The sequence below is a fragment of the Octopus bimaculoides genome, chromosome 1 (assembly GCF_046866305.1).
Source record: "Octopus bimaculoides isolate indiv1 chromosome 1, ASM4686630v1, whole genome shotgun sequence".
In the NCBI taxonomy this organism is placed as follows: domain Eukaryota; kingdom Metazoa; phylum Mollusca; class Cephalopoda; order Octopoda; family Octopodidae; genus Octopus; species Octopus bimaculoides.
Window position 1 is genome coordinate 137,686,975 of NC_142928.1, and position 10,972 is coordinate 137,697,946.

A 10,972-nucleotide genomic window follows, 5' to 3' on the forward strand; every position below is an offset into this window, starting at 1 on the left:
GTTCTCTCATCTGCCTGACATTTTTTGTTGTGTTTTTTTGTACAATTTCGAACCATATATGTTATATGCGGTGCACACATTTTCTGATACACAACTCAATACTAGTTGTAGAGTGAAATAATATGATTTTAATATCGAAGAACGACAGTCTTCTCGAGTTTCGCCAGCTGACTGATCGGAATTGAGCCTCCGAACGACGCTCGAGTAGGTTGATTTTTTATATATATAATAAGCCTACATACACCGGCGCAGGCGTGGCTGTGGTAAAAAGCTTTCTCCCCAACCATATGGTTCAGGGTTAGGTCCCACTGCGTGGCACCTTGGGCAAGTGTCTTCTACTATAGCCTCGGACCGACCAAAGCTTTGTGAGCAGATATGGTAGACGGAAACTGAAAGAAGCTCGTTGTATATATAAATATATGTATATATTTATGTGTGTGTCTTTATATCTGTGTTTGTGCCCCCCACCAACATCGCTTTACAACCGATGTTGGTGAGTTTACGTCCCCGTAGCTTAGTGGTTCGGCAGAAGAGACAGATTGGACAAGTACCAGGTTTACACAATATAAGTCCAAGGGTCGATTTCTTCGACTAAAAGGGTGTGCTCCAGCATAGCCCCGGTCAAATGACTGAAACAAATAAAAGAATAAAATAGAATGCTGAGACCCCTTCGGTCATGACTGACCATGGGATTGCACCTAGAAAGTTACCCTCCTAGGCACAAGTCCGGGCAAGGTTGTTTTTATGGAAGACCAGCAGTCGCCCATGCATACCAGACTCCCCTCTCCATGCCACCATTGTTATCCAAGGGAAAGGCAAACGCGGATACAGCTCGGCACTAGTGGCATCGCCAATCATTTCTACAGCTGAGTGAACTGGAGCAACGTGAAATAAAGTGTCTTGCTCAAGAACACAACACGCAGCCCGGTCCGGGATTCAAACTCACAACCACGCGATCGTAAGCTCGACGCCCTAACCACTGAGCCATGCGCCTTCACAGAATAGAATAAACCCACACATAAACATGTTATCTCATATTCACAAGTGCAATTTTCTGGCAGTTACTGAAAGTCATTTCGCGTGATTGATTAGCAAACTTAAATCCGGCCATGATGATTTTATCAGTAACATACTTCCCATACTCATCCCTGCGCACTACAAAACGCTGCAATACTAAAATGTCACTAAGAGGCGGTATGAGACTGAAAGTCTAGGAACACTAATGTATTTAAGAACGCGGTTGTATTTTTAAATGACTAGTGAGAAAATATGAAAGTCATTATGAAGGTTCGACTTGGACACTCAGGCGTGCGCGGGGAGGGATATGTGTGTGTATACATATATATGACTGTGTGCGTATGCGTGGGCATCTAAATAGATATGTGTGTGTGTGCGTGTATAAATATATGTGTACATATATGAATATGTACATATACGCGCGTGTGTATGTGTGTGTGTGTAAAGAGTGAGAGAAGAGGGTAGATAGATAGGAAGATAGGTACATAAATGTATGTACATGTGCTGTATATGTATGTATGGGGGTGTCAGTATATCTACGCGCACACATATATCTACGTATATATGCGTAAGTGTGTACATATATCTACGTATATATGTGTGTAAGTGTGTGTATAATATAAACCTATATTATAGGTGTGTGTACGTACGTACGTATGTATATATGTATATGCATGTATATGTATTTGTGTTTATATATGTATGTGTGCATATATATGTATTTGTGTAAGTATATGTATGTATATGTATTTGTGGTAGTGGTGGGGACAGCGGTCAGTTTTTAAATGTTACTGTTAACATACAATCCACTTTAAACATGTAACATGATCTAATCCGCTGTAACTGAACTGTCAGCCCCAGCAGGTTAACCTGGTGAGAATGGTTGCTAAAAATGCCAGTTAGACGAAAACGAGACCTATCAGAAGCCCATATAGATAGAACACCAAATAGATATCAGCTTGGGTAAAAGGGAAACAACGTTTTGAACCATGAAGAATTTGTACCGGATTTTGGCAAGAGTTTTGAATTTTTTTAAACGTTTTGTTGAAATTGTCTGATAATGCAGATATAGGTTTGTCCCAATGCCTCAATAGATTAACATTGATATTCTTTCACCGTTGTTACAATCATCTCGACTTGTTCGTGTATGCTTGTGCGTTGTTCAAAAGGTTAGTAAGGATTATTGAAGAGTGTTTATTGTTAATTGTGTTTTTTGACATTTGTTTTTGCTGTCTTGTATCAGTTTTGTTAATGCTGTTCCCCTTATTTGAAGGGGCAGTGATGTTTTTAAAAAAAACCATGAAATGACGAAATACGAGAACTTAAGCTCTTCAGAGTTCACTTCTTCGGAGGAGGAATTGAGAAAAGCCCTGGACAATGCAGACAGGAAGATGGATTTCGCAACGGTGGCCAGAAGCCACCAAAAACAAATTAATTTGGAAGAAATTAGTAGATATAAGGAGATACTAAGAAGGGACGGACACAATGTGAAGGTGTCTCGTCCTCAAGAACCAATACAGGGCGAAAAAGAAAAAATAATTGTTTACGGAACATTTTCGGTTAAAGAACAAGAAAATTGAGATAATGACGGTTGCACAAATTGAAAAGGCGTTAAAACCAATATGGAGAGAGATTGTGTACCTCAACAGAGGCTGAAAGTTTGGAAGGCGTGCTTCCAGAGTAAGGGTACAAGACATACCCCCAGAAATAGACGTAGCCTGGCAAGTGGACGCTATCCTGCTGGGCTTGGAGGAGAAGGTGGTAGTCCTCCAAGCCCCTGCTCACAAGAATTGGCAGGGGCAAGGTCTCGCTATGACGATCCAGGCCGCCTCGGATGACCTAGAAAAAATGATACAAACAATTACGGTTGAGGACATAATACTGAGAGTTAGAGTGGCGAGCAGGATCCCTCGGTGCTATAAATGTTGCCAAAAGAGTCACATTAGGGTAGACTGTCCTCCACCACCGCAGAAATACAAGCCAAGCCCGTGAGGAGGAAGGAAGCCACACCTCCGCCTCCAGCAGTAACAGGTGCGGAAGCAGAGATAAGCAAAAATAAGGAAGAAGACAGATGGGAAAAAGTGGGGAGAAGGAGAAGGAAGAAGACACACTCTGTGAGTGATGAGCCCCACCCGACTCCCACTGAAGCCCACCCTTCCCCTGCAGACACCAATCCTCTCCCTGCCCCACCTGACACGGAAAAAACGAGCAAATGCACACAGGAGCCCCAAATTTCCCAACCCCTGCCCTGTAAGGAAAGAAAGGAAAAAGAGAAGTACATCGTTTTTTACGATGAAGCAAATGCCAAACTTATAAATGAAATCCATCGTTGAGACAAGACAATATATGTGAGCACGTATCTTTGTGATGAGGTGCCCAGAAATTTGGGTTGTATTATAGTCGATCCTGTGTATGTGGAACGACTAAAGGAATATGAAGAGAACATTAAATACGTGGCAAAGAATATAGATACCAGTGAGATGCCCATAATTTAAATTAAGATTTAAATTAAAACAAGACTTTGGTATAGACATTTTACAATGTTTAACAGTTTTAAAATGTTTAAAAAAGAAAAAGTATGATTGTAAAGTTAAATGAAGACGTGCAGTCGAGCGTCATCATTTCGTTACTTATTTTATTTCATTTTTATTCATCTTTCCATCTGCTTTTATGTCCCCACTTTCATTGTACCGTGCTGTTTGTTTATGTACTGTCCCCTTTATATTTAGCCCCCTGTGGGCAATAAGAATTTCGTTGTTACAATCATCTGAAATGGAAATGTCAAAGTGCGGTATTCGAGCAATTTTGCTATTCAACTTCAAAAAAAGACGTAAAGCAGCTGAAACTGCTCGCGATATCAAAGAAACGTTTGGTGAGGAAATGACCAGTGAGTGGTCAGCTCGAAAATGGTCTAAACGACTTCACGGTGGAGACCTGTGCCTTGAAGATCGTGAGCGTAGTGGACGCCCATCTTTCATCGATGACGGTCAATTAAAGACCGTCATTGAGAAAGAACAACGTAAAACCACTCGAGAATTGGCAAAAGAACTTCAAGTTAGCCAGAAAACTGCTTGCAACCATTTGCATGTGATCGTAAAATGAAAAAAGTTCGACAAATATGTACCACACGACTTGAATGAAAATCAGAAAATGCGCGAATACGAAATTTGCTCGGCGCTTCTTCTCTGTAACCAGACCAATCCATTTCTCGACCGTGTTGTAACTTGTGATGGAAAGTAGATTCTGTACAATAATGAAAAAAACGTTCTTCGCAGTGGTTGGACCAAAATGAAGCACCGAAAACCTTTCCTAAACCTATGCTCTTCAAAAGGAAGGTTACGGTGACTGTTTGGCAGTGTACTGCTTGACTCATCCGCTATAAGTTCTAAAAACCCGGAAAAACCATTATTGCATAAATATATTGCCTTGAAATTGCCAAAAATGAACGAAAAACTGCTACTCCTCCGTCCCAGACTGGTCAACAGAAGAAGGCTAATCATTCTTCATGACAATGCTCGACCACACGTTTCACTAACGACGCTCCAGAAGTTGAGGGAAGTTGGCTACGAAGTTCTTCGCCACCCAGCTTATTCCTCAGACTTTTCTCCTACCGACTACCACTTTTCCAAGCACTTTGATGGTTTCCCGCGAGAGAAGGAGTTTGAAAATCAAACCGATGCTGAAAGTGCGTCCAAAGAGTTCATCAGCTCCAGAACTCCAGATTTTTTTGTTTTACCAGAATAAACAAACTTGTAGCACGTTGACAAAAATGTGTTGATTGTAATGGTACTTACTTTAATGAATAAAATTTCCGCATTGTCGAAATATATTGTGATAAATTTCATATTTCAAAACGTTGCTTACTTTTTACTCATCCTGATAGAACACAATATAGATAGAAACATCAACTATCTTGTAACAGTGCGATAGCATAAAAATACACGAGATGGTGGAAGAATGCAAAAGCAAATTCATAAGTCAAATACCAAAGCATAGAAAGCAAATGCAACATTCGATGCACATTACTGTTTATTATTCCTTTATGCATGCACAGGATTTCCCGCTATGCCAGAGTAGCATACACCAGCTATGATATCGAGCTGTTGTTTACTACGGACAATGACATCTTCATGAAAGGGCGCGACCTGAAAATTCATTATATTACAATTTAGTTCAAAATAATGCAACCAATAATACACTACAATGTAATATTATAATTATAATACTGCGAGACAGATGTCAAAGGTTGTGTTACGTACAAATAAATCAATACTAGCACTGAATGTAAAATAAAGAACACGAATCGGATCTATTTTAAAACGGGGGCCACATTTTTCATTAATGTTTTACGTAGTGTTTTTGGTACGGAAAGACTTTCAAACTTCGTATACTTATCTATTTTGTGTTATAGAACATAAAAATATTTTTGTATTCGAATTTATTTCATGTAAAAAATTGTCTTATTTCGATAATTTCAACCAATCACTGACAAGTATTCAGTTGTTTACATTTACTCCTTTGGCTGATTAAGCGATGTAAAGCGTATTTAATCTCCATACCTTCGTTTTATTTGCTTTTTTCATTTTAAATTTGCTTTAACCTTAACCCTAACCCTAACCCTAGGGTTAGGGTTAGGGTTAAGGTTAGGGTTAGGGTTAATTGTTTCAGAATCATTTGTTTATGTAGTCGGCACTTAATGTATATCGGCTGACGTCAGTGATTGATTGAAATTACAGAAATACGACAACTTTAGCATGGAATAACTTATGGATTTCTTTTTTTTTTAAGAAGACTAAGAAAAAAAGATGTTTTATATGACACATTCTACCAGTGTTCCAAATTTCAAAGTGTTTCGTTAATGAAAAATGTGACCCCCGTTTTAAAAAAGATCCCACGAATCCTGATAGAGAGTGTAAGTTACAATACCCAGAGATCAGAATGTAAGTGTTTAGTATACATAACGTTGGCATTCCGGAATACGCCATCTCAGGGTGCATAATACAAAAGCAAATAGTAACTATAGTAACTAGAATAATCCAAGTATAAAATATTCTGTTATTCTTGTGTTACACTAGAGACGCGCTGGTAGGAGGTGGCGGCGTTGGCATGATCATACACTTCTTGATCGCCATCACCACCACCGACGTAGTGGATATCCATAAAGAATAGGGGATGTAACATGTGGACATTTCTGTTCAAACATTCCAGTCAATCCAGGTTATTCGTTGGGTGAGCAGTACATAGAGTTTTAGTAGTTTAGTGGTGTATGCCGGGTTTACGAAGAGGATATAGAATTTCGTGCACCTTGTGCATCTGACTAGAATTAGACGATTGGATTGGTGGTAGAAGCCTACGAATCACGCTGACGCGATTCTTATAGCTCTATACACGAAATCCGTGCGCAATAATGTAAGTTCGGATGGATGGATGGATGGATGGATGGATGGATGGATGGTATTCCATCTAATGACTCAGCTCAGAAGGCTGTAATGTTATTGTGGTAGGAACCCGGTAAAGAAATGCATGGAACAAAGGTGATAAATTTAAATACGTTTATTGTGGTCACACGTATATATATATAGAAGCTGAATGGAAGTGGTTGATGGACGTTTGTTCATATATCTACATGTATCTGCGTGGGTTGTATGTTAGCTGTTAACCCTGGTGGGAAGCTCACGAACAGCGATGTGTTAGAACCAGTGCAATGTGTTGGTACTGTGTAGATGTTGTTGACGACGTTGGTGAGAGACATCATGATGGCGACGAAGATGTCGTTGTAATGTGGTCAGTGGTTAGAACTTAGAAAGTCGGGAACCAACTGACGCCAAGCCTAGGAAGAGGTGAGCTTTTATAGCTGACGGGTAGGCTAAAATGTTTGCTTGGAACAGACTGTCTCACGTGACTTATTTGAAAGCTGTGATTGGTTGGGTTGGGTTGGGTTGGGTTGCATATTGGAGCGCGATAGAATATGAGACAAACTGCGCCAATACCAACCAATTGGAGTGGTAGACTCAACGGGGTCCAAAACAGCGCCCAAAGGTTAGTTGTTACCTGCTACGTTCGTATGTCTGTTATATAATAGAGAGACAAAACTCACTAGAGTTCGCTACAGACAGCCCCATCACAAGTCATTTTGTGGGAGATAAAATAGACGATAAAAGAAAGATATTTCTGTAGCGAAGAGGTGAAATAGGTCGCGTAGCCATTAAAACTTGACGTGCAAACGTGATGGACCTACGTCCAGCTAAGTAGAAATCACGGGAATGCGAAAAATCAAGGTAACTGAGAGAATATGGGCTGTTGTGAGAGTAGGCTTTGCCAAGAATTTGCCTGCAAATCTGAATCGTTTGCAGAGGCAAAAGCTTTAGGTGCTGGAAAAGCGACAGTGACTAGCGAAGAGAGTCAAGTCATAAAGATGGCGGCAAAAGAAGGAAGTTCCAACATGCAAGAGACTTAGTATTGATCAGGCACCAAAGGAAGAAAATGCATGGAACGCTACGTGATGCAAAGAAAAAACTGCGTTTATAAGAGGTGATTTGTGCGTCCTACAAACCAGAGAAGAAACGCATGGCAAAAACACGTAAGGAGCTTTTTGCCGGATGAGAAAAGGCTTGAGAAAAGCATTCTGCTAGAATAAACCTAAAAATGTGTCGGAGTGGATAGCATGTGGCAGACATGTAAAATAAAATATGAACAAAACATTTAACAATCACAAGAGGAACAACAAGGAAAAACGTTCAGCAAAGAAAGGTGTCCATCAAATAGAACAAAGCATATATGTACAATGATACAGAAAGAGACAAAATATGAATGCAGTGTCTATAGCAACATAAGTCTATTCTCCAGAACAGTCACTGGCGAGGCAAAGTTAAATAATGTAAATAGTCTGAGACAATTTCTTCGGCCTATGAACCAATCTGCCAGAACGTGTCCTGTAAGGTGAATAATGTGTTGTGTAGTTGGTGTTTTGGTGAGTGGAGGTGGTGCTTGTGTGGGTGGCGGTGTTTGTGGAATGCTGGTGTGTCAGCAAGTGGCATAAATGTTTCGGAAAAGGCTTTTTTTCTCTGTCGATAGAGATAGTCTCTTTTTTTCCGTGAATGTCCACAGGGAACAGTTTCGGTGTGCTTTTTAAGAACGCGATAGGGTCCAGTGTAGGGAGGTGTGAGCGGTCCCTTGACGGCATCATTTCTTACAAACACGTGAATCCAGGTAGAAATATCCAGAGGTACTGTAGAAGAAATAGACTGGTCACGAGGAAGCATTGGTGGCAGGTCAGCAAAGAATGACCTGAGTCGCGCGACCTAAGATGTGGGGTCCGCATTCGGTAATTCGACGGGCGTGTAGTGTGTGCTGTGTCATCTCACCATTTCAGTAGGTTCAGTGGTCATCTCACCATTTCAGTAGGTTTATTTACTATCCTCATTCCATGCTGACATGAGTTAGACAGTTTGACAGGATTCAGTGAGCTGCAAGGCCACATTATGCACCAATATCAGCTTTGGCATGGTTTCTATGGCTGGATGCCCTTCCTAATACCAACCACATTACAGAGTGGGGGTGTGCTTTTTGATGCCACTGGTAATTGTCAAGTCACCATATGGACTTGTAAGACAGAAAAAGTACAGGCAAATAGAAAAAGGAAAAAGCTCTCACTATTAAGGAAGGGAGTATTTGAGAGGAGAGGTGAAGATGGAAGGCTTTATGCCAGGATGTAGGAAGGCTAAAGTTTAACAGAGGGAAATAAATGACTGAAGAAGATAAAAGGAGGTAGTGATAGGGTACTAGAGCAAACTCTCAATGTACAAGAAGGTGAGCATAAGAGATAACACAGACAGCTAGTCATAAGAAGAGATGAGAGAGAGGTTATTTTCATAAAATGTCGGTGGGGTGTAACAGATAGTTAAAGATATGAGTAGATGTGAATGTAGTGAGTGACGAGCGAGGGTGGATGAGCAACTGAAGGCAAAAACCACTATCGTGAAGAGTAAGGTGATAAGGCGAGGGACATAGGAGTGGGTGAGGAAGGAAAATAGATCAGCAAGTTGTGGGATGACATAGAGAGTGTAGGAGCAGTGGAGAGGGTGATATGGAGGAACATAAGGGGGCTATAGTAAGTGGGGTATATTGATAAATATGAAAGAGCATTGAGATTAATAGCAAATAAGTGTTAAAAATGGAGTACAGCAGAGGGAAGCGAGCAATAGCTGAATGAACAGCAAGGAAGTGATAGGTGGGAATAGTGTGGGCAGAGATGGCAATAAGGATGGAAGTGAGAGAGAGAGAGAGAGAGAGAGAGAGAGAGAGAGAGAGAGGGGGGGAGGAAATGACCTGAAGGAAGGGGAAGTAATATGTGCCAGTACTACTCTCAGATGATAACAGCAATTGAGTAGTACCATAGATGGAGGAAGTGGTGGGTGTTAGATGAAAATCAGAGGAAATGCTTGATGTGTCAGATATAGTGGGGTCAGGGCCCCTATACGTAGTAGCATAACTGATACATACATATATACATACATATGTACACACATACATATATACATGTACATATAAATGTGTGTGTGTGTGTGTGTGTGTAGAAGAAGAAGAAATGAAGATGAAATGCACAGATAATATGTTAAAATTAATTAGAATTTAATTATATTTAAAATATAGGAATACACTTTACCAGTTTCACATTAGATTTTCAAAAGTGTAGAGTATATGGGGCTGTCTCACAAATGAAGTCTATTCTGACCATTGTTATAAAAATAATTTGCTTTCAAAGTAACAATTTGGTTTAGAATGCTATCCATTAACATCGCTGTCATCTGTCTCGTTTACTCCACACCTTCTTATCTTACCCTACACCTGTGGTTCCCAACCTTTTCACTATCAAGGACCACTTTTATTCAAATGAGTTTTTCCCTACGGACCCCTTTTAATATGCTTATCCTCATGTGTGTATATATATATATATATATATAAATTTGAAGAAAAGCAACAAAAATGTATTAGGTTATAGCAGTACGTACGTTTCGTACAAGCTTCATTTATTTATGTAGTGAGAACACCACATAAGATTTGCAATGAAATTGTACTCCTCAGCTGCATAATGGAAGTTCATTTCAGAAAGCCGTTTTGTAAATGCGTGCAAATACATGAGTGTGTAAATGCGTGTAAATACATGTGTGTAAATACTCATGTAAATACATGAGTATTTACACACATTTACAAAACGGCTTTCTGAAATGAACTTCCATTATGCAGCTGAGGAGTACAATTTCATTGCAAATCGTATGTGGTGTTCTCACTACATAAATAAATGAAGCTTGTACGAAACGTACGTACTGCTATAACCTAATACATTTTTGTTGCTTTTCTTCAAATTTAATTCACCAAATCTCATGATTTTGCTTTTGGATTTTACCCTACCAAATTCTGGTGCCACAAACATTTTAAGTACCACATTCAATTTGTTGATTAAATCTATCTATCTCTATATATATATATATATGAAATTTTGAATTTAGTTCACAGACCTCCAGTACTACCTTTGTAGAACACCAGGGGTCCGCGGACCACAGGCTGGAACCACTGCCCTACACCTTGTAAACAAAGAAGGGGCATCTTTTAATATGTTAATAAGAGTGATCTAGCACTAACTGGCAACATTATTTCTTCAACAGAATAATACACAATAATTACCTATAACATTTTTATGCTAACAATTATTACATCACTTATTCATATCTCTCTTTTCTAACTGTCATATGACATATTCCGTGGAGAAAAGCTTTTATGTGACCTTCTCATGTGACTATTACGTAAGCTGAATACATGAACAAGCTAATCAATTTGTAAGTTAAGAATAAACTATTTTATAACAACGACCAGAATAGACATAAATTGCGACACAAATCCATACACTATACACTTTCGAAAACCGGTCAAGTGCATTCCGACGTTTTAAAATATA